General features: G+C 41.2%; 1 protein-coding gene and 1 pseudogene across 2 annotated transcripts in view; both read right to left on the bottom strand.

Moving 5' to 3' along the window:
* The window catches only part of LOC149141797 (putative sucrose-phosphate synthase 1), a 335,464-nt gene that overhangs the window by 198,615 nt on the left and 111,427 nt on the right, over positions 1 to 25,422 (bottom strand). The gene's annotated exons all lie outside the window — the stretch shown is intronic.
* On the bottom strand, positions 16,923 to 24,207 carry LOC149141799 (cryptochrome-1 pseudogene; annotated as a pseudogene).

Genomic DNA, 25,422 nt, shown 5'->3' with positions numbered 1-25,422 from the left:
ATAGCCCACTATCACCTTAGTTAAGGCTATCTGCTCTTTACGGACTTTCATTGATAGGAGGAGACTCGGTATAAAGGAAATTACTAGATGAATGAGTCAATGAAAGGATGAGGAGTGATTCCTAAGGCCTATTCACAAGAAAGACTCAATTGTATGATTTGTTTGCTTGAGAAACAAAGTATAAGGCTCCCTAGGAAGGGCCAAGGGAATTTCAAGAGCTAGGGTTTGAGTATAAGACTTGTAAGGAAGATATATAGTCCTAGAAAGCCTTGTGAAAACTTGGTTTCCAAGTGGTCTTTGTGAAATTAACTTCAATAGGTTGTGGGACCACACAGAACCAAGTGGACCCAAAATTAGGTCAAGGGATGGAATTTATCAACCAGGGTTGTGCTTGACCTAATGGAGGGGGAAGAAGCGAACCAAGGAGAAATTTTTGGTAATTTTGATGCAATGATCCCAATGAGAACACTAACCAAGGGCAAGAATCAATCTCGGAGCTAGGGCTTGAAATATTTCAAGATCTCGCCGTCTGAATTGCTTCAGATTTGGAGGGCCTCTAGAAGACACAATAGCGCAGTAGTGGTAAAGAGATCGAACTTTTTGGATGGTTGAATCGTGTTAGGTCCCTATACTACTAGTGTAACCCCTTATTGTTATTAGTACAACCCCCTTATTGTGCCCATGTAATCCCCATATTGTTATTATTGTGCCCCATAGAAGCCCACCATTGTTCTTATTGTGCCCTTACATTATTATTGTTATGTCGGCTTTGATTATATTATGACCCCTTAGACTCCTATATATAGAAAGGAGGTCTTGTCATTTGTAGCATCCAAGAATTGTTCATTTGTATAATGTGAAGGAGATTGCCCCCTCGAAGAGGCTGAATTCTAAGGCGTTGATCTATCTTTTCTATCTTTTTGTGAGTTGGTTTCATAACACTTGGTATCAGAGCTTTGGATTCTAGGGTTTCGCTACTCCAAACAGGTCATCGTGGTATTTTCGCTACAAAGTTTCAGAAGCTCAAACAAAAACCAATTTGAGAAGAAATCGGTCTGAACCTCGAGTCTGAATTTCAAATCTTATCTCACTATATTTTCGGAGATATGATCTGAGGAAGTTAGGATTTTTGCAAGCTCCAGAATTTCATCTCAAACAGGTCATCGTGGAATGTTGGCTATAATGTTTTCTACGAAGGTTCAGACTCTGAAATTAAAACCCATTTGAGAATAAATTGTGGGGAAGCTCAGCCCCGAATTTCAAATCTTGTTTTGCTATATTTTCAGAGATACAGTCCAAGACATTTAGGGTTTCTACAGGCTCCCGAATTACATCCCAAACAAGTGACCTGGGGAAAATCGCCATAACTATCTCTCTGAGCATCAGATTGAAATTTCGTAAGTTACAGAAAGAGGATGGACTGTAGTTTTCTGCGTATCTGTTTCAGATCCTAAGGTCGAAACAGTGACACGTGGCACTTCATACAAGTGCGCTCTTATGAAAAGGTATATAATCAAGTCATCTTGGGATATTGTGCATAAGTCTTTCTTGGATAATCCAATTTCGATCAGACTGGTGGCATTGGAAAGAGGACGCAGAGGGCTACTGCAGGCCGCAATTTCAGAACTGGAAGATCCGAAATTACAGAGTTACAGTCGTTTCAAGATCGAGCTCCTAAAATCAAGAAAAGGCGATATGAGGAAGTTTGGCGGCAAGGATGAGGTGCAACTGTTACAAAAGGTACGTATTACATCTTCATATTTAGAACCGGATTATTTTTTATGGTATAAAGGGATTTGTTCTCATAAACCACTTGTTACGTGGTCAATTTTCATGGAGGAAACGATAGCACATTATGCGGATACGAAGTGTTCAATGGCAGAGCACATTGAGGACTCTCAAAAAATTGAATATAAGGAAAAATGATATTCCAGAGAAGCAGAGGATTGATGTCTCCATAGGGACTTTAAAGGATAACATTCAACATGAGGTTCGTCTTTGGGAACCTAATTCATTGGAGAATGCATTCAGGTTGGCAAGAAAAGTGGAAAGCAAAATTATGGAAACAAGGAAGTCTACCCCTCACAACTATAAAGATGGAAGTGTTGTTTCTCCTAGCCTTCCAGAACCTACAAGGTTGACACCACAACAATTGGAAGAAAAAAGAGCAAAAGGGCTTTGTTACAATTGTGATAACAAATACATTAAAGGTCATAAGTGTGCTGAGAAGAAATTATTTTACATTGATTGTGAAGAGTAGGAAGAAAAGGATCAAGAAACGTCAAACGAAGAGGATATACATCAGGAACCAACCACAAAGAAAGATGAAATGAATCCGACCATATCTTGTAAAGCATTGGCAAGAATTACCACTCCTCAAACTCTCAAGATAGAAGGACATATCAAGAAGAAAAAGGTTCAAGAAGTGGAAGATCACATCGAGAAAGAAGAAATGAATCCGACCATATCTTGTAATGCATTGGCCGGAATTACCACTCCACAAACTATCAAGATAGAAGGACATATCAAGAATAAAAATGTTCAAGAAGTGAAAGATCACATCGAGCATCAAGAAATGAATCCGACCATATCTTGTAATGCATTGGAAGAAATTACCACTCCTCAAACTCTCAAGATAGAAGGACATATCAAGAAGAAAAAGATTCGAGCAGTGAAAGATCACATGGAGCATCAACAACAAGTTTTCCAACTTTTAAAGGATAATGCCACTTTGGTGCAAAATCGAATGAAACAACAGGCAGATCAACATCGCAGTCAAATAAGTTTTGATGTAGGCGATTGGGTATTTTTACGGCTACATCTCAAGCAAGCTATTTATGAGAAGGGAATGTTGGCAATACTATGTGCACTTAATAAATGGCGACCTTACCTAATGGGAAGACACTTCAAGGTAAAAATGGATCATGATATTCTTAAATACCTTTTAGAACAAAGATTATCTTTAGAAGAACAGAAAAAATAGGTCACAAATATGATGGGTTATGACTTTGAAATCATCTACAAAAAAGGGAAGCGAAATGTTGTTGCGGATGCACTCTCAAGAAAGGATGAGGATGTGGAAGCATTGTTTTGTGTTATTTCTATTATCCAACCAGATTGGATAAACGAAGCAAGGGATGAATGGAAGAAGGAAGAAGAAGTGTGGCCACTCATTCAAAAGTTGCAGAAGATCCCAGTTCAAACAATATTGCCAGAACTTGACGAGGAAGGAAAAATCATATTGGAACCTAAAGCAGTCACAAAAACAAGAACCCGACAACTACAAAATCGATCAATTTCAGAGTATCTCATCAAGTGGAAGAACTTACCCACTGAAGATTCCACATGGGAGGACAAGAATTTTATACAGAAGCATCAAGAACTACTCAAGCGTTGAGGACAACACTTTTTGAAGGAGAGGGACATGTTAGGTCCCTATACTACTAGTGTAACCCCTTATTGTTATTAATACAACCCCCTTATCGTGCCCATGTAGTCCCCATATTGTTATTATTGTGCCCTTACATTATTATTGTTATGTCGGCTTTGATTATATTATGGCCCCTTAGAGTTTTATATATAGAAAGGAGGTCTTGTCATTTGTAGCATCCAAGAATTGTTCATCTATGTAATGTAACGGAGGTTGCCCCCTCGAAGAGGCTGAACTCTAACGCGTTGATCTATCTTTTCTATCTTTTCGTGAGCTGGTTTCATAACAAATCGTGAGAAAATCGATGCCCTAGGTCACCTATGGAGGCTAGGCCTAGAAAGGAAGAGAGAGGTGAGAAAAATATGCTTTTGAGTGATCACCTATGGAGGATTAGTGCCTTGTCCTTTGGGAGAGATGGAGTCAAGGAGATTTTAATATTTGGGAGACTTAGTCAAGGAGGCCTTAAAAACAACTTTGCATGGCATTAGGGCATGAGAACAGTTGCTTCAAAGTCTTTATACTTCGATTTGCAATATTTGATGACTTATCAAGATAAAATTTTGACACAAAATATCTCTAGGAATATTCACTCATTCATACATGGCCCATGACATGATGCAATGCTATAAAAGATCAAATTTCCACAATTTCGCATTAGAAAAGCAGTAAATTTCAGCCTAGTATAGCGAAAAAAACCAGCAACATGCATGTGACAAAAGAAAATAACAAGTATAGCATTAAAAGAGTACTTACATGTAAGAAAGAGTATATTCAATCATCAACATATGCCAATAGTGAAGCTTTAAGACAAAATGAAAGAGATCCAAACATCAAAATTCATCCATTCATCCAAACTCATCATCCAAGAAGGATAGTGAAAATCCCACAAGAGAAGATAACGCAATCCAAGTGATGATGATCAAAATGAATCATCTCACTTCTATTTATACACTCTCTAATGAATTCGATTTAGCTAAATTGGCCTAAAGGAGCCCCTAAAATAAATTAATGTGCATAATAACAATAGTTTTGGTGACAAACTCACCAAATAGTTCAATAATACATGAATAAGCCTCTCAAGACAGCCAAATGATCAATAAAGTGAGACGTTGGGCCTTTGAGGAGGCCTAATGAAGTCCAAGGAGTGCCATGATGTAGAAATGGACTCCCAACATAGTGGAAAAGGAATTGGCCCCTTGTTTTCCAAGCAAGAACTTGTGGTGCTCCCAAGTGGGTGTGGGGGCACAAGGACATCCTCATGGGTCTCCAAGTGCATTGAAAATGCCTGTAGACAATCTGAAAAGGGCTAGGATGGCGATGTAAGCCTTCCCTCTGTAGCGGGAGACATCCTCTAGACACTGGAACATCTGTCAAGTGTATGGAGCATGTGTGGAGTCGGCTAGGCATGGTGGACCAGGTGCATCATCCTCATCCAAAAAGGTGGAACACGAGAAATCAATGATTGGTGTTGGGGATCCATGAAGTAATATCTACTATGGTGGAGGTCCATGGCTCTCAACACTCACCCTACAAATGCCAATGTGGCCCTCTCGAGGCTAGGATCCCGTATAGGGAGACCAAGCCCCAAATGTAGACCCACCTTCAATCATGTATAAGATCCAATGCGTCCCCTTGCCCTATGATAAAACAAGTCATTAGAATACTCAAGTAATAAAGCCTACAAGTCATGGGATCAATGGGGCACTTCATCGTGGCATGCCTTTCCACAGTCGACTTTGGCATGTACAAGTGTCTCCAAGCTCAATAAGGGGTTAACCCAGGACCCTATTAGTTGGTTTCAACCTCTAAAGGGGGTGGCATGTCTGTGGTACATCCTTTAAGTGGTAGGTCGCAAATGATAAAATAATGGAATGGAGTGAGGATCAAGGGAATCATCCAGACCACATGTTAAGGTTCATGGGTAGCTATAATAAGGGAAGCCCACACCTGGGTACGCGAGTGTAGGAGGGAGAAAATCATGGGACATGGGTTACCCCGGCCTTTGTTTTTCCACCCTTCTTCATATGTGTTAAAATTGGCAACTAGGGCAAAACTTCATGTGGGTCATCTTATTCATGGCTAATAATATTTTTATTAGATTCCTCTCGTCGAGAGGTGTAGGATTGATATAAAGATCATCCAATTCTGATAAGTATTCATGGAGATATGAATTTATTTTGATTATGGAATTATTATCAAGCCGACCTACAACTCATGTAGGCTCAGAAGCCCAACAGTCACATCTATTCACCCACCAACGTTGTGTATAAATATAAGAGGACTTTTCCTCATTTAGTCTCACTCATCTCATCACATCTCTCTCTCTCTACTGCGCGGATATGAGTCTCTTATCTACTGCGCTGAAATGGGTCTCTCTCTCTCACACATGTGAAGCCAGAAGCTGTTGAATTTGAAGCTGCAACTGCAGAAGTAAAGATTGACTTGCGTGGCCTAGAAGATCTCCTCTTTGGAACTGTGCTGTAGGTTCATCTGAACCTCCTTTGAAAGCCGCAACTTTTGGTGGTGGAATGAAGTCAATCCGACGAACGGTTTGCAAGATATCGACTGCCCTAGTTTGAAGCCAGAAACTGCTGAAACTGAAGCTGCAACTGCAGAAGTAAAGATTGACTTGCGTGGCCTAGAAGATCTCCTCTTTGGAACTGCGTTGTAGGTTCATCTGAACCTCCTTTGAAAGCCGCAACTTTTGGTGGTGGAATGAAGTCAATCCGACGAACGGTTTGCAAGATATCGACTGCCCTAGTTTGAAGCCGCAAACTGCTGAAACTGAAGCTGCAACTGCAGAAGTAAAGATTGACTTGCGTGGCCTAGAAGATCTCCTCATCTGAACTGCGTTGTAGGTTCATCTGAACCTCCTCTGGAAGCCGAAACTTTTGGTGATGGAATGAAGTCAATCTGACTGTCGGTTTGTGAGATATGGTCTGCCCTAGTTTGATAATGAAGCCGCTAATGTTGATGCTACTGATCTAGGGTTTGCTACTGCTGATATGAATCAGATTTATTGTACTATTTCTCGCTGCTGAATTATTGAAGATAAAAGAAGATTTGATCAAAGGGTTTCCCCACACATTGTGGGGTTTGTCCCTGGCTAGCCGCCACATCTTGTGTCTCTTGTCTTGGCTTGTTTTCTGTCGATCGTTTAATGTTCTATATGCACTTTACTTTATGTACATGTGATTGCTAATCGGTGGAATATAATAAGAAAAAGAAGTAAACTGTTATAAGCATAGAACATACCATAACTTAACAATATGCCTTTTGCCTTTTATTGATTTTTCTTCATAACTGCTCGGGGCTCCAAGGGACGAGAACATTATGTATAATATGTAGAAGTGGATACCCCCTTAAGGTGGGGCAGTTCATCGCCCACCAGGGGTTTGAACAATCATGGGTTCCTTAATGATAGAGGGGGCTCATCTAGGGCCCATAGGAACTAGGGTGATGGCCATGGATAAGGGGTAGAACTCATGTTTGGCTTTGACCACATGATAAATTTGTATGTTCCAACCATCTTTTGCATTTTGTGGTACATTTCTTGTTGAGAGTGGCCAAATTATGTTTTTTTTAGCTGCATCAACCTTCGGGGCATCGTTCCAACCCCGACCCAAGGTGTGGACAAGGGGAGGAGGAGGCTAACTCTATGTGGACCCAGTGGATACATGTAGACCCGGATGGGAAAATAGATGAATGGTGATAAAATGAGTGGAACGGGAGGGATGTAGGTGGTATTGGGAAGCGGGACCACGCAACCAAAACCAGGATTTCCCATATAGTGCCAAACCCAAAGTCAAATTGTAAGTAAAGGAGATCCCACGGGACTAGGATACAAGGGTAACCACAAAATTAGGCAGTGGAGACAAGAATACAAACCTAACCTACTCTTTCCACGGAATCCCCCCACTAATTCATGCCCATACCTTTGAGGTCGGGAGACCCACCTTCAAACATACATTCATAACCGATGGGCGAGAGACCACATGGCTAGGTCAGGTAGCAGAGAAAATGGCACATAGAGCTATCTGGGGTCTGCAAAGGGTTGTTGGCTACTGGCTGAGGACCATCTAGGAGAAAAATTTTCCCCTGTGCATACTACCCACAGGTGGTAGGTAACATCTGGCTCCAACTGAGACATGAGCTCTCCAAAAAGTTCGCCTAGCTACTCGAACGACAAGTCATGAGAACACCAACAATCTCTTGGAACCATAGACCTGTTACCTGCACATATCAAAGACCAAGCACACGAGGCAGCATGTATTGTGGTGTCTTATGATCACCCATGCTTAGTATAAGGTCGTAAAATCAATAGGGAAGTAAAAATATGAAAATTTAATCTAAATGTAGCTAAACTACCATGAGAAATGTCATATGATGTTAATTCTAATGAGAAAATCAGCATGCATCCTACTCTAACATGCATATAATACAATGTCAAGTATCAAGGAAAGAGGTGATACGAGTTAACTTGACCAGTTGCGGCCAAAGTTCATCGTTGAGTTTAGCAATGTAATAATAATTCTCCTCAACATTCCCATGAATCTTGACGGGCATTGGATTTTTATCTACCAAGACCACATCCCCAACCTTGTATTCCCTTTTAGGCTTCCACTTTTTGTTTGCTTTGTGATTTGGTCGCTTGAGAATACAAACTTCTTGTGAAGGGAGAATAGGAGAAGGCTTCTCAATCTCATGTGTCTTATAGTATGGGATCGGTCCCGGCTTGACCACATCAGATTGCGGGATAGTGGCATATGACAAGTCCATTTGGAGATGACCCCCAATGGTGGCTCCCCACTTCCTTGATAGCAACATCCCCCATACATCAGGGATATCTATGACTACAACGTCCATAAGCAATGATATATCGAGGTTCATAGCCAAAGAAACATTAAGATCCTTTATGAGGCCCTCTACTTCTACAAGTTTGGAGTTAAAACCACACACCTTTTTATATGGCCGAGTGATGTTAAGACCCAATTGCTTCATGACTTTTAGTGGCATGATGTTTGCGGAGGCCTCTAAGTGTAATGTTCCAAACTTAAATAAACAATGATATGCAAAGCAAAAACAATTTACAACACAAAAATTTTAAACAATCACCAATTGCTCATAAAAACTCCAAAAGCAAGACCATCTAAGTCATTTTATTAATCAATAGAGCAATACAATAGTATGGAGGAATGCACTTGGGCTTGCCTCAATGGCAAGCGTGACATAACCCAAGTGATAATACAATGATCTCAAATGTTGGAAATGACTGCTCCTCTATGGCTCTACGCTGCCCAAAAAACTACACTGTTGGCTAGAAAGGAACTGCAAGAAACTCCACCTCCGGTGCTCAAAAAATGCTGCAAAATTAACCCCAAGCTCCTTGACCAAAACCCACAAAATCACAGAAAGGGTTTGGTCAGAATCCAACCTCCCAAAATCAACCACCAAGAGGCCCTATGCCCTCCAAGACTGCTCAAGAATATGACCTGCAAAGATGCCAACAAAATCCTTCTCTAAGGCTTTGGAAAAGTAGCAATCTCCTCTACAAGTGTTTCCCCAACTCTCCCAACAAAGACAAGCCCCAATAACTGAAGCTTCACCTCCCACATGTGCACAATACTCTGCCTCTACGCTCACCCAAGAAGTGCGAAAGTCACACTGGATGGGAGCTCTCTCCTCCAGCTCCAAGACTCACCAAAATGGCAGCCCAACACCTATGCCTTTTGTCCGGAATTTCTCCTGGCCAAACCTCCTCAGAAATATGCCACAATCACAACTCGGCCTCCCTTCACTGCATCCTCCGGAAATATGCACCACCTGGAGATGATGGATGCAATTGTTGGAAATCACAACAAAAACCTCCTTCGAAAGACTGAAGATGAACCTCTCTAGGGTGGCACTCGAAGTCCCCCGAATAAAGGGTGAGCTCTCCGCTTGAAGAACTCTTACAGCAAGTGACTTGGCTAAGAAGCTTGAGCAACCAAAGAGAAATTCTATATGCCAAAGATGATGAAATGAGGAGAGTTGCCTTCCTTATATAGATTTCGTGGAGCACTTTTCCCTACATTTTCCCTCCATCGTTGGTCCCTCACTTAACCATAGACTTCCCCTCCATGTAATTCGAGCTAGGGAATGCGTATTCTCCTAGTGTGGGTGGCCTCCACGTAGAACTTAACCACATAGAACTTAACCACATCAAAATAATTTCTACTAACTCTAACCTTCTAATAAAATCGAATGGGCCCCATCATCTCCAAAATTGGCCCCATAATGTAATAATTAATCATGTTCCAAATTAATTTAGGAAGGGACATGACAGTCCTCCCGTCCCAAGTGTTGATTGTCCTCAAGCAACTTCAATGTCGGATGCTCAAGTATGTGCTCACCCTCCCAAGTAGCATCCTCATCTGGTAAGCTCTTCCAACGCACCAAGTATTCTCTGATGATCCTGCTTCTGAGCTTCCTTTCCCTGGTCTCCAAGATGGCCTCCGTTTCTAAAATCAGGTGTCCCTCATCATCAAATGGAGGAAACTCCACAACTGTTGTAACATGTTTCCCCAACACCCAATTGAGGCATGAAACATGAAAAATATTATGGATCCTGCTCCCTAGTGGTAGCTCCAACTCGTAAGCTACCTCTCCAACTTGTAAGATCACCCTGTAAGGCCCAAAAATTATCAATTGTAGCTTCTCGGTCCCCTTCTGCTTCAGCGTGGACTGTCGGTATGGCTACAATCGAAGGTACACCAAGCCCCCTTCCTCGAAATGCCTCTCCATTCGATGCTTGTCAGCATACATCTTCTGTTGATTCTGAGTTGTCTACAAGTTATCCTTGAGACCCTTGAGGATATCTTGGCTCTCTAGGATCCAATCTTTGGCCTTTGGGGCCTTGCTATCTCCAAAAACCATGTCAGCAAAAGAAAAAGCATCATAACCATATAAAGCATGTAAAGGAGTCATACCAATGGACATGTGATGTGTCATGTTGTAACAATACTCTCCCAAATGCATCCATCGAATCCAAGCCCTCTGCTACCCTGTCATCTAAGTCACAGGACACGTCCTCCAAGGTCCCGTGTCCCGTATTTAACGTGCCGGACACGAAAACGGCCCTAAAACATGTCGAAAACATTTTTTATCGTGTCCTATAAAACGTAAAACATATTCGGGGATTTTAGTCGTGTCCTAGTCCTGGAAAACGAGTATTCGGTGTCTAGAATACGTTGCCCTAACGTTTTTTCTCTGGTTGAATACGTACCCCACAAAATCACTAGTTTAAAGCCCACGCAATTATTTTTTCGGGGTTCTTTTCCTATTTTACTCTGCCGTTTTCCTCAATCGTCGCTCTTCGTCGCTGTATATTCGTCGTGTGGAGCCGAGTGTGGAGCTAAGTGTGGACCGAGTCATCTCCATGGACTCGTAGAGCTGTTTGGTCGCAGCGTGTGTGAGGTTTGGCAACTTGGAAGGCTGCAACATTCAGGTAAACCGTGGTCCATCGCTGTATATTCATCGTGACGTGTTTGCTTACAGAAATTGTGTTAGTTGCTTTAGAAGCAATGCTGGCTCTCACACAGGTTTTCTTTTAGGTAGCTTGATATCACTCTAGATGGTTCAGTTATTTCTCTATCTTTTTGGTGAATGTGAATGATTATTATTTCTAATGGATTGAATGTGCTATCACTAAAAGACATTTAAGCCTTAAAGAAATGCGCTTCGAAAACTTGTGTCAGTCTATCAGACTATTCTTCGAGATGGGCAATTCATAAATGTGGTTTGTAATTATAACTTTGTAATTGCTCGGTCGTAAAACAAAATACATCTTAGAATGGACAGAAGAATAATTCTTTCCTAATGCTTGCAATGTGTACAAAGTGTGAATTCAAGTAGTTGCCCATCTTGTCATCTTTTAAGATCTGGGAACTTCTATGGTAATTTTATTTTGCGAGTAATGTATGATTATAATATCATAAAATGCAAGCTTCTTGACTTTCTCACCTATAATTAGAGTAAAACAAATTTCTACTTGTGTACTCACCTGTTATGTTTCCAATTCAACCGTGTTTAGAGGCATGTTTATGACTATATTTTGAATCTCTTTACTCTGAAGGGATAATCTAAGTTCTGATGTTCCATTAACTTTTTTTTTTGTCTTCTTTTTATTACATTTGTCTAACTGTTCTTTCAGCACTATGTAGCTCCCACCATACATGTGAGATTCATATTTTGAATGCATTCACTAATTGTGCATAACTTTAAAGTTTAAGCTTACAATGTGATTGAAGTTATCGAGAAAATCAATAACAATTACTTTGAAGAGACTGGGCAAGGATAAATGTGATGATCGAGATATTTGAAATGCATCAGCAGACGCAAAGCATGAGTGAACAATAAATATGTAGTGGCATCAATGACATATACCTTCTTTGACAGAAGTATTGAACTATAATTGCAAGTTGTATAACCTTCAATTTATTGCGCTCGAAGGATTTCTTGCCATATAGATGGCGAATTCTTCACCCATTCCCATGCCTCCAGACCATAGAAAATTGTCTCTTTCATAGTCTTATAAATACTATTACAAAAATAAATGGACCTTAATTCCTCAAAGGAAGAAGGATCATCAGATTTAAGATTAGGGCTATAAAAGTGGCATTGAAGGCGGCAGTCATCTTCCCAGTTCTCCTAGATTCATCAAATCTTCCTCAATGAACATTGAATATTCAAGAATCAAGAACAAGCATATCACATTCTAATTTCTAAATAGTAAATTATGATTCTATTTATTTTTTTTAAATGAAATATGAACTTTGAAGTAATTATATTTTAATTTGATTAGATAAGTTGCAGTGTGCAATTTAATATGGATTAAAAACTATATTTCAGTATATATATATATATATATATATATATATATATATATATAAAACGTGTCCCTCGTGTCCTATTTCCAGGTCGCTGCGTTTCGTATTGAATACTCGTATTTACGTGTCCTTCGTGTCTTGTGTCCTCGTGTCATGTGACTTAGCCTGTCACATAGTTCCTGAGATAGCCCTCTAACCATTGGTTCACCCTCTCTGTCTATTCGTCGATCTGTGGATGATAACTAGTGCTCGAGGTGAGCTCGATGCTAAATAGCTTGAAAAGCTCCTGCCAAAACACCCCCATGGACCGACTATCTCGGTCATTGACTATAGTCTTAGGGAATCTGTGCAGGCAAAAGACCTCGCTAAAGAACAACTTTGCCACCCGTGAAGTTGAATATCATGTCGAAATGGCAAAGAAATGTGCAAACTTGGTCAGATGGCACCACAAAAAAATACAATCCTTCCCTTGTACCGAGCAAAGTCCGGTGATGAAGTCCATGGAGATACTCTCCCATTTCCCTTCAGGGATGGGAAGAGGCTGCAATAGTCCTGCCAGATGGTTCAACCCTCCTTTGTTCTTCTGACAAGCTTGACACTCCTACACGTGCCTCAACACGTCCCCTTTGAGGCCCTTCCAGGTGAAGCACTCTCTCACTGCCATATAGGTCTTCCTGAACCCCCGGTATCCAGACAAAGGAGAATCATGAGTTGTACGAAGGATGCGCTCCCTCAACTGGGACCCTAAAACCAAGAATATGCCCCCTTTGTAAAATATAACCTCATCCATCACCCTGTAGCACTCATCTATATAGCTTACCTCCAAGATCTCGCATGCCCGATTATCCTTGGAGTACTCTACTAATAGTTGTGCCTTCCAATCATGGCAAATGCTCATGAGTGAAAGTCTTGCTGGTCTCCTGGATAGTGCATCCGCCACCACATTGTGCTTCCCCCACACATACTCAATATCAAAATCATAGGCCTGCACCTTGCTGACCCACCTCTGTTGCCTATCATTGAGGCCTTGCTGCCCCATGAAGTGGCAAAGACTATTGTGATCCATCTTCACCCAAAATCGGTTCCCCACCAAGTACTGTCTAAACTTGGCCAATGCATGCATTATGGCCAACATCTCCTTGTCATATATGGAATACGACATCTCATGTGGTAGGATCTTTCGGCTCTCAAAAGCAATGGGGTGCCCTCCTTGGGACAAGACTGCCCCTATCCCCACACCCGATGCATTGCACTCCAATGTGACAGGCTATGTAAAATCTGGAAGTGTCAATACTCGGGAACAACTCATCACCTCCTCGAGGCGATGAAATGCTGCTTGAACTCCATCTGTCCATGCAAAAGCCCCCTTCTCAGTTAGATTAGTAAGGGGTGTTGCCAACTGTGAGAAGCCCTTTACGAACTTACAATAATAAGTACAAATGCCCAAAAATCCTCTCAGTGCTGTCACATCTCGAGGCTCTGGCCAATCACGTATGGCTCGAATCTTCTCCTCGTGCACCTTGACCCCATCTGCGCCTATGATGTGCCCCAAGTACAGCATCTCTATCAGCCCAAACTCGCACTTGGACATCTTGGCATAGAACTGCTGCTCCTCCAAGATACGTAATACTGTCTCTAGGTGTTGCAAGTGATCCTCCCACATCCTATTGTAGATCAAGATGTCATCAAAGAATACTAGTACAAACCTCCTCAGTTGGCCTCTGCACACATGCTTCATGCACGACTGGAAAGTAGTCGATGCGTTGGTCAACCCAAAAGGCATGACCAAGAACTCAAAATGCCCATAATGACATCTAAAGGTCATCTCGGGATGTCCTACTCCCTCACTTGAATCTAATGATACCCAAACCGCAAATCTATCTTAGAGAAGAACTTGGATCCTCTAAGTTCGTCCATCAACTCATCAATATGCGGAATGGAGGACCTGTTCTTCAGTGTCTTCTTGTTGAGGGCCCTGTAGTCAATGCACATGCGGAGAGTCCCATCCTTCTTCTTCACTAGCACAACTGAAGAAGAGAATGGACTAGAACTCGGTATGATGTGGCCCAATGCCAGTAGCTCCCTAATGGCCATCTCAATCTCATCCTTATAGGCTTTAGGATGCCTATAGGGTGTAGTAATGACTGCTTGCACACCAGGCTCTAGCTCTATAGTGTGCTCAAACCCCCTGTCAAGTGGTTGACCCAATGGTATGTCTCCAAAGCCTATCGGACATCTATCTAATATCGCTTGTATGTCTAGATGTGGTGGCTTGGCCTTCCCCCAGCTTTTGAAATCCTTAGCTCTACTGCCCATGTTATGTCTCCATGCCTCAAATCAGCCTCCATCCTGTGGGCCGAAACTGTTTGTGGAGGATACAAATGCATACCCCGAAGAACCACCTACTTACTATCCAACCTAGTGAACTCCATTACTAGCTGCTTCCAATCAATGGTAACTTGGCCAAGGGAATACAACCATTGGACACCCATCACCACATTGGTGTCTAGTACATCCACTGCGAAAAAGTGGTCTATCATCGAATAGTTCCCCGTGGTCACTATCAAAGAGGGAACATATCAAGTGCACTGCATAGTCCTGTCTCATGGTACTAGAACTGAACACCCCTCAAACTCTGCAGTGGTGATGCCCCTCTTGTGGACCATCCGAGCATCGATAAAATTGTGGGTAACCCCACTGTCTACTAAACTGAGACACGCTACCCCTGCACCATACCTCTAATCCTCATGGTCAAAAATTTGGGAATCCCGCACAAAGAAGTTAGGACTCCCCCAGCTGGAGCAAAAGATGCTCCCCCATGTGGTGGTGGTGGTGGTGGTCCCCTCTCTGTTGGATCCTCGCTGTCTCCCCCACCAAGCTCCAACTCCACCTCATCCTCTTAATCGCTATCTGAGAAGACCTCGATGTAATGAGCCTTGCCCGTTGTGCACCGATGGCCTGGTGCCCATGGCTCTCGACATGTAAAACATAACTTCCTCCTCTTGAGGTCCCTCCTGGTCTCATCATCCAACTGTCCCCGCCCTTGGGCTGCTCTCTGCATTGTGGGCGCTCTAGTGTCACTTCCCTTCTATGGGTAGGGAGTGCGTGGAGGAAAGGGTGCCCAGGTCTTGGGGATGGCCCCCTGCAAATCTCTCGTACAAGTCACTGCCTCCAGAAGAGTAGATGGTCTGCGTGACTTCACCAATCCCCATAGTGGCTCTGTCAATCCCTCCATAAATGTGTATACTCTCCTAGCATCTCACAGATCTAGCACCATGACTGAGACCCTCAGGAACTCTGAAATAGAATGCTCTGGATGTCCTGTCTGCCTGAGCTAGGTCAACCCCCTGAAGTGAGCCTTTGGATCTCTCCAATCAAAACGCTCCACTACTCTTCGTGTGAAGTCCTCATAAGACGTCAAGCTGGCATGCCCCAAAGTGGGCAAGCCATGAAACCACTAATCGTTTGCCTCCCCCTCCAAATGCAATGTGGCCATCTTGATGGCTTCTACCTTCATCATCCTGTTGAGCTGGAAGTATGTGTCCAACTTGTCCACCCAAGCACAATCTGTGCACTTGGTAGTGCCATCATAGGTGGGAAAATACATCTTCCCAATGGTGTGGTGTAGCTCATAATTCTGCATACCATGGCCTCCATAGCCCTTCCCCTTCTCATTCTGTTTGAGCTGGAAATAATCTCTGAAAGATAGAACCTCTCTGAAATCCGCTCCCATGGACTGCCACTCCTGAAATGCTCTCCCATTAATGATGGATCCTCTCCTCCACATGTTTCACCCTGTGCCAAAGGTAGAAAAGAAGGTAAAGTGGCTCGAGTTGGCTCACTCGAGGATGGCCGCTGCGCAGTAGGTGAAAGGTGATCGAGCTGTTGAGAGGCCCCTAAAATCTCCCCAAATATAAACTCTTGGTGAGTGCTCTGCTCCTGATTCGGCATCCTGATCTCGTCCAACATATCCTTTTGCCCCTTTGCCAAATCGCTCAAGGCCTTCAAGAGATTGTCGAAGGCAACTTCTTCCCTGGTCTTGGGCTCCCCCATATCTTCTGCTACCACTGCCTTCCCACGATCCTCTGTGTCTGGAGTAATCTCCAACTCCCTCTCCCTGCTCTGGTACCTTTGCCTCTTATAAGTAATATTTTGTCAGTCCTCCTCACTCATAGGAAAGTTTCCCCACAGCTGAGCCGGAATCTAAGCTCTGATACCACTGTAATGTTCCAAACTAAAATAATCAGTGATATTCAAAGTAAAACGATTTACAACACACAAATTTTAAACAATCAGAAATTGTTCATAAAAACTCCAGAAGTAAGGACCATCTAAGTCATTTTATTAATCAATGGAGCAAGTACAATAGTATGGAGGAATGCACCTGGGCTTGCCTCAATGGCAAGCGTGACAAAACCCAGGTGATAATACAATGATCTCAAATGCTAGAAATCACTGTTCCTCTATGGCTCCGTGTTGCCCAAAAAACTGCACTGCTGGCTGGAAAGGAACTGCAAGAAACTCCACCTCTGGTGCTCAAAAAATGCTGCAAAATTAACCCCAAGCTCCTTGAACATACCTCTCGATTTCGCCATCTTTAGTACAAACCTTGAATAAAATCTAGACTATTCAGAGCAGTGCTTGGCCTCAATTAACGTGACCTCATAGTCGTCGATCCACAGAATTTCCCTGACTATGAGGGGCACCAATTGGTCATCTTGTGACCTTGTTGCAAAACCTATGTTGTTTCTAACTGGCTCTCTATCAACATCCATATGTTTTGACAATGAGGCACTTGCATTTTCCAATGATTCTCCCAAGCCTTCTTCTATGACTTTTTCCCAAGAAGCTCTAGCAACTGCTACACGTTGCTCATTTTTGAAAGGGCATCTTGCAAGCGCTCTTTAGCTGTCAATATCTCTATAATGGGTAGGGGATAGTTGGAATCCAACTCAACTCCAACAGACTAAAGAACATCTTTTGGTGCATCCCATGGGTGATGTATCCACTCAATGGGAAATATAACTGAATGTGGAAGCCAACAACAGACAAATTCTCTTACTAGATCAAATTTGTAGCCTTCAAGCTTAGGATTAGATATTTGATCCATCTCATAACCATCTGGCAAGAAACCATGAATTTACTGCCATCAAAGCATCACACTTTAGATCAACAACGAGGAGCATGTCCCAGAAATATTTCATACCCCACCTCCATGGAAGTTGGAGAACCTTAACAAAGAAAATAGAGACCACCACTCGAATTTGATCACACACCCATCCTATTGACCAAAAGTTCCCGAATCCCAGCATCAACTAGTAGATAGCTAATCCTACCTTGCCTCCAAGATAAAGTAAACCCTATCAAAACTCCACATAAAATAATTAAGATGTAAAAGAAGTGACCTCTCATGGCTGCAGTGAAAATTGAAACTCAAAGATCTTGAATATTCCCAGAGACCAATTGACTTAAAGAACAGATTCACACTTTGTTCTACTGAAGTATTTCCCTCATTAGCCCACAAAAATTGTCTGATGCAAACAAGGTGTAACACATTTCTAATGCTCAACTCCCCAAAATGCAAATGAGGTGACAACAAAGAAGTTGCACTATCTACTTTCTGACGATTTACTGCATAGTCAAGCGAAGGTCCATTCATGTTGTTAGATCCTTGTCAACATTGCTCCAACCACGTGACCATGCACTTGCCAAAAGTGCATTGTTGGCCTTTTCAGATTCATCCTCCATGTTCGGATCATCTAACCTGCAACAATCCCTTTAAGAGGTAGAAGGGGAGTCGTCGAATCATATGGCATGTTAAGGAACTTATTCTAATCAGTGTTGATAATATCGCTAAAATATTGGCGATATTCGTAAATATCGCGATATTTTCGGCGAGCCGAAATATCGTCGAGAAAATATCGTGATATTTTCGGCTCCTGAAAATATCGCGATATTTCCGAAATATCGCTGATATTTCGGCAAAATATCGCACAACGATCCAATTTATCGCCGGGAGACAGTAAGAAAAATCCGCGCGGGTTATAAAATTCCGATTTTGGTTTTTTATGAATCATTTTCATTTCTGATTGCTGGAGAAGGAAGGGGAGAGCTATGTGCTTGCTGCCAAGGAGGGTTTGAGCATTCCATAGCTATTATCACCACCAACAACGAAGATTTCATTGATCTAACCTTCAAGAACAGTGAGACAATTTCATTTCTTCCATTAACAAGTATGTTCAAATAAACCCCGATTTTAATGAATTTTTTGTTAGTTTTAGGATTGTTCTTGCTTGCCTATTTGCCTACAATCATTTTGCTTGATTTTTTTTTCCATTTGAAAATATTTTCATGCCCATGAGCAAATGCAAGGGTTTTAACTTTTTAACTTTTCCAGTTTTCTCCATATTTGGAGAGCAAACTCCATTTTTTTTAGTTCATAGCTGCAAAGGCTATTTACTAATTTTATTATATATTAGGGGTTCATCTCTATAAAATTTCCTCACCTTAGAAATTAGTTTCTTATTGTGCAATGTAAACAGTGAGGTAGGTTTACCATTTGCCTATTTCTATGTATGAATTTATGAAATTATGTGCTCAATATTGGATGTTGTGTAATGCCTTCGAAGTGAAACGTATTCCTCCTCTTATTGACAGTGTTGTTTATTCATGTAGCCATGATTATCTACTTGGTGTTTCCCTAAAAAATTTCTCTGATATTCGAGAGCAAACTGCATTTTTTTTTAAACTTTCAAATACACCCTCTTATTGTCATTTATGGTTTTTCATTGAATTTTCAATTTTCAATTCACATTGCAAAATTGCAAATAATGTAGCAAAAAAACTGTTTTGTAAAATGATGCGTTATTACTTATTAAGTTACTAATTCCATTTTTTTTTTGGTGCCCTAGGTTTGAGTTAGCCCACTACAAAATACAAATATGCCAAAAGCCTTGGACCCATTTTGGGAGTATGGAAACGCTGATGGTGGGACAAATCGTGCATATCTTACACGCAAATTGTGTGGGACCAAGATGACAGGTGGGGTTACACGACTGAAATACCATCTTCCTAGACTCAGTGGACATGATGTTGGGATTTGTACAGTTTCTAGCCCAGAGCTTATACAAAAAGCTCTTGAGGCAATTGATGAAAAAGACAAAAAGAAGGAAGGGTAGAAAGAAACAAAGTTGAACGTGCAAGTAGATCTTTCGGGATATCTTCTCCTAATTTTGATGTTGAGGGTAGTGGGAGGGGCTCCACAGCTGGCACTGGCACATCATCACCTGCTACTGCTAGTGCGAGGTCATCATTTTTTGTTCCACGAATAGGACCTGGAGCACAACTTGGCATAAAATCGCTTGCTAAAAATAAGGAGAAGCAAGAAGCAAATAGAGTCATGGGGAGGTGTATTTTCTGGAGCGACTTACCTCTCAGCATCACCAGCCAATGTGTGATTCTATTGCTATTGTGGGCCCAGGGTACAAAAGTGCCACATACGAGGAGTTGCAGGGGCCAATTCTTCAGGCAGAAAAGCAGGACATCAACTCTAGATTGGCGGAGTTGAAAAAGACATGGGAAGTTACTGGATGCACAGTGATGTCTGATGGTTAGACAGATAGGAAGGGTAGGACCCTTCTAAATTTCTTGGTACATTGTCCTAAAGGTACCATGTTTATTAAATCGTTGGATGCATCAGAACATATCAAAGATGCAGCAACAATATGTGAGTTGTTAGATGGGTTCATTCGAGAGATTGGTGTGCAAAATGTGGTGCAAGTCATAACAGACAATGCAGCTAATTATGTGTCTACCGACAAGATGCTTATGGAGAGGCATCCCACATTGTTCTGGACTCTGTGTGCAGCACATTGTCTCGATTTGTTGCTTGAGGATATGAGGAAACTCTCCTTCATCAAGGAGGCGGTTGATATGGCTAGGAGCGTCCCCAAGGTTATTTATAACCATGCTTTTGTTCTTAGCCTCATGAGGAGGTTCACTAGAAAAAAAGAGTTGCGGCGTCCTGCGATCACACGTTTTGCCACAAACTTTATTACTCTTCAATCTTTGCTTTGATGTCAGTTCGAGTTGAAGCAAATGTTTGTGTCTGATGATTGGCGTAATTGTAGATACAACAGGAGACAAGACGGGAAAGCCATTGCAAAAATGGTGTACTCTGAGATGTTTTGGCATGGAGTAGAAGAAGCATGCGCAGTTAGTGAACCTATAGTAAAGGTTCTCAGATTGGTGGATGGGGAGAAGCCTGCAATGGCTTATTTATATGAGGGCATGGACAGGGCCAAGGAGGCCATTCGTTCTTATTATGTAGACAAGGGTTCTGTTGGCCTTAATATGCAGATGATGTTATGGGATGTGATTGATAGTTGGTGGACAGGGATGCTTCATCGACCCATTCATGCAGCAACACTCTTCCTCAACCCCGCATTTTCATACAAATGAGGCTTTGATTTTGATGGCGAGGTGATGGAAGGGCTCCATTCCTGTATTCAGAGGATGGTACCTAATCTTGAGCTTCGTAGCAAAATCAACTGCAAGATACAGCCTTATCGGGATTGTGTTGGCCTATTTGGCTTTGATGATGCTATTAGGGAAAGGACCCTCTTCATGCCACGTAAGTGACAAGTCATCACTCATTAGAAATTAAAATTTTCAATTTAGAATTTCCTTACTTATAATTCTATTTTTTTTAAATTCAATTATGTAACTTTTATTTGAAATTTGAATTACGTTTTAAGTTTTTGAATTTTTTATTTCATTATTTTGTTGTAGATATTTGGTGGCGAAGCTATGGTGCAAAGGCACCAAATTTGCAGAAATGGGCCATACGAATCTTGAATCAAACATGTAGCTCTTCAGGGTGTGAGCGCAATTGGAGTGCATTTGAGAAAATACACGCAAAAAAGCACAACAGGTATAACTTTGAGCTCCAGCCTTCAGTTGAGCAATTACACTTATTGTAATTTTTAATTTTTAATTTATGACCTTCAACTTTCAAGTGTCAAGACTCAAGAGTCAAGAGTCAAGACTCATTAGTTTTTTTGACACTCTTACAGGTTGGAGTTCGCACGCCTCAATGATTTAGTATATGTGCATTACAACATTCGACTTCGAGTGAGGCAAATAGAATCACCAATGGATCCAGATGCCATTTCCTTAGACAATATTGATGTATTTTCTCAGTGGAGGGTGGAGCCTGAGGAGCCCATCTTGGAGGAGTCACCTTCATGGTTAGAGCCAGTGGCAGATGATCCATTAGAACAGTGGCAACAAGAGGAGAAGGACTTGGAGGAGGAGCAGCAGCACTCGGAGAAGAGGCAGGAGGAGGAGGAGGACACTGCGGGAGCATCAACATCAACACCATCTGCTATAGATATAGGAGAGCATAGCCCCATACCTAGCATTCATTATTTGACATTAGGTGCAGAGGCAGGGTCAGGGCCTTCTACTACTAGGCATTGTTTTAAAAACCGGCCGTTTCGAAACCGAAACGGCCGAGTTGATCCGAGTTGATGTTGTTGGGAGTGACCCGGCCTTGGAAACGGTCCGGTTGGCCGAGGAGTCATAAAGGGACGGCCCTCCACACGTAAACAGCATTTAAAAATTGATTTTTTTGGGATTTTTAAATTGTTTAATGTTTGTTTTGGATCTCAAACTGTTATACCAACCACTGTCTTACTAGAGCTCTGCTATATCGTTATAGTGTGCATTATTGTCATGCATATGTATAGATTATATATATAGTATATACTGTGTCAACTATTATGTATAGATTACTGCTATGTTTAATATGTATATTGTTATGTAGGCTGTGTATACTATGTAAACAACCAAGTCAAGAGATCAAGTGTTGAATCAAGTTGTTGATGAGAAACTGCATTGTTCTGAGGCCTTAAGAGAATATCAATCATCGCAACAAAACTAGAAACCAATGATTGGCTTAGTGCATATGATCCACAACATACCTTTGTACCAAATCACAACGAAATTTGAAATCAATGATTGGCGTGGTGCATTTATTTCTTGAAGTTACTCACTGATAGACAAAGTGATCACTGCCACTGTCTTATAGTGAGAGTCAACAACATATATTGACAATCGGATGTCAATGTCTTGCAGAAGTTTCGTTTATGCAATAAGGTATCGTCCAAATTACAATTGAAATGTCAAACGATGCCCTGGATGAGAGCCTACTCTTGCACTCAACAGAATACCTAAGAGACTCAAAGTTACAAAACAAATTAATGCAAAAAGGACCTAAACAGTACTATGCTGCTGGTTATAAGGCCTAAAATCTGCAGTTAATATAACTTTTCCTCAAGCCCTACTACACATGTCCGAGCCCTAAACACTTTACTTGAGTCTTCAGTGCAAATGATTATCCACAGTCAAGCATAAGTCCTGTAGTTCATTGTTAGTGGATGTCGAGTTCTTTGGAGCAGGTCTGTAATAAAATTCTGGGTGTGCAATTGAAAAGGAATCCCAACCGAATCACAAGGGAAAAAGGAAGAGAACAGATCTTAAGGATAAAATAACCCTAGAGTCTAGACTCAAGGTAAAACAACACCAGCGGATCAAAAATACAATAAAGTTCTGAAATTATACTCAAAGAATTACCCAAACAAATTCCATTGGAACACACAAAGGAATACAAATTGAAACCCTTACCTTGACACCTAGAGCTACTGTACTTTTTTTTCACTGTTCTGATGATGATGATCCAGAGATTGGTCGAGATGATCTAGGCTCCTTTGGCAGTAGCTACTAGCTAGTAGTAGTGTAGCTGCTAGCAGTGCTACAGTAGTACTAGTATTGGAGTCTGGTCACCATCACAGTTTACTTTTGTTGTAGAGGCCATTTCTAGCCTCCTTGGTTATTTGTATTTTGTTTTGAGTCTTTGATCATGTATGACAGTTGACTATGTAATTGTATTGCCATTGGGTACCATTTTGATATAATGGATTGGTTCATGAGCCTACTTTGATCATATGTTGTCTTCCATCTATATTATAATGTTGTGTGTTTGGAAACATGAATGAAAATCTTTAAAATTATGTTTAGAATATTTAAAATTATGTTTTTTAATAAAAAAAATAAATATTTAATGTATTTTTTACAACGACCGAGTCATTGAAATCGAGTCGGCCGAGTCATTACCGTTTCGGAGTCGGAGTCGGAGTCGATCCTCGGCCGAGTCGGAGTCGGAGTCGGAGTTTTAAAACATTGCTACTAGGGGCAGGCCAGGAAAACAGCCCATCATGTTTTCCCGTAAAAGGGGGAGAGGGCAGTGATTTCAAATAGATAGCTGCTAGTTTTATTTGTTATGCTACATATAACTCATGATGATGAGATACTTTTATATATGTGATGTTATTTGGTATTGGTTCTCCACATTTGAGTCCTTGAATGGACAATTATCAGGGATCAACAGGATTTGGTATCGCCTTTGATGTATCATTTCTATTTGACATCATATATATCAGTGCTTTCTTCATATTTATGTGCCAATGTGTTTATTTCATGTTGTTATTGCTTTATATGTTTAAAAATCTGAACAACAACCAAAAAAAAAATGAATATATTATGCATTTTTTATGCTTGTCGATATTTTCGCCAATATTGCCGATAAGATATTTTCTGGACCCTCGCCGATATTTTCCCGATACCGATATTTTCAACACGGATTCTAATAAGCTTGAAAGGTGGAAAACGCACATATTTCCTCATCATTGACCTCCCAGGGCTCATAGAGTAAATCTAAAATATCACCAATATGCCTTGAGAAGAGAGATCATGCTTCAACTTATGATCATGAACAAGTGACAAGGGATTTGGTGGCTTTGTACAAACCCCAATAAACTGAACTATATATTTTTGCGAGATTTTCCTCATATTGAACAACTCTTAGGCGACATCATGACTCCAATAAGTGACATCATACGATTTGGATGCCATTTTGCTATCAATTTCTCCAAGTTGCATTAAATTGGCATGTGGGCGCAAAGGTGTTCTATTTGCATCTAGCTCCTCTTCCATAGTTACGTCTTCTCCCAATTCGTCTTGGAGGATTTGATCAATGTCTTCATCTTCAATCATTATGTCCCTTTCATCTACAGCATGGATGTTATGATTTTGTTCAATAGTTGTGCTAGTGAGGCTCACATTTTATCGCCCACAACTCCTCCATCTACAAATATGAAATTCCTTTTTCCCTCACCACCTATGATAATGCCCATGCTCCAACTTGCTCTATCACCTTTGTGAGGTTTCTGTTAAAGTATTCAAAAATGCGGAAAAGTTATGCATTCACCCTTTCCACTAAGAGAAATAATTCATGTTGCAAAATTTATCAAATAAAACCCTTCAGGATGGCAAGAATGTGAAATTTCCTTAATTGCAACAACTAGAATTTAATCTTCTATCTACTGGAGATTATTTGTCTTCAGAAATTTAATTACGAAAAATAATGATAAAAATCACTACTGCAATTTTCACAAATTATTACAGGAACTGAGAAATAATGCACACACACAAATAATTGACACCAGTATTTTTGGACAAATTGTCCCTAGAAAAAACCCAAATGTGGGGAAAACCAGTTCATTGGATGAGGGTTTTATTATTATTTAGCAAAATGAGAATTACAATTTACTTGCCTCTCACTGGAAAAGCTTCGCAAATTATTCTCTACTGGCAAAATCGATCTGGAAACACAATTTTCCCTTCTGCAAAATCACACAGCCTCCTACCTTCAAATCACACCTCCTGCTTACAACTCGCACTCGCAAAATATGGAAATGTGTCCGACCCTCTCTAGAACTCGCACTGTCTTCGGAAATTAGTTTAAGCGATGATCTCTGCCTCCTGCAACTCGAATGAGCAACTCGCACCTCCTCTGATACCTATATCTGACAACTGGAAATCAAACTTCTACCCAACTATGCACGCTGGCTAGCACGGCCTCACTACAAAATAATTCGGCCTCACTGCAGAATAATCCAAACTTCCTTCCTCTCTGAAAACTAGAAATCACTCAGAAAAATTCCTCCATAAATCTTCTCTATTGAAACCCCTCTGTCGGTGTCTCCCTCGCTCAAACTGCACCCT

Source organism: Pinus tabuliformis, chromosome X, assembly GCF_031772625.1.
Source record: "Pinus tabuliformis cultivar Carrire ecotype Pingquan chromosome X, CPIR1, whole genome shotgun sequence".
Taxonomy (NCBI): domain Eukaryota; kingdom Viridiplantae; phylum Streptophyta; class Pinopsida; order Pinales; family Pinaceae; genus Pinus; species Pinus tabuliformis.
The sequence above is the reverse complement of the archived record's forward strand: the minus strand, read 5'-3'. Positions and strand labels throughout refer to the sequence as shown.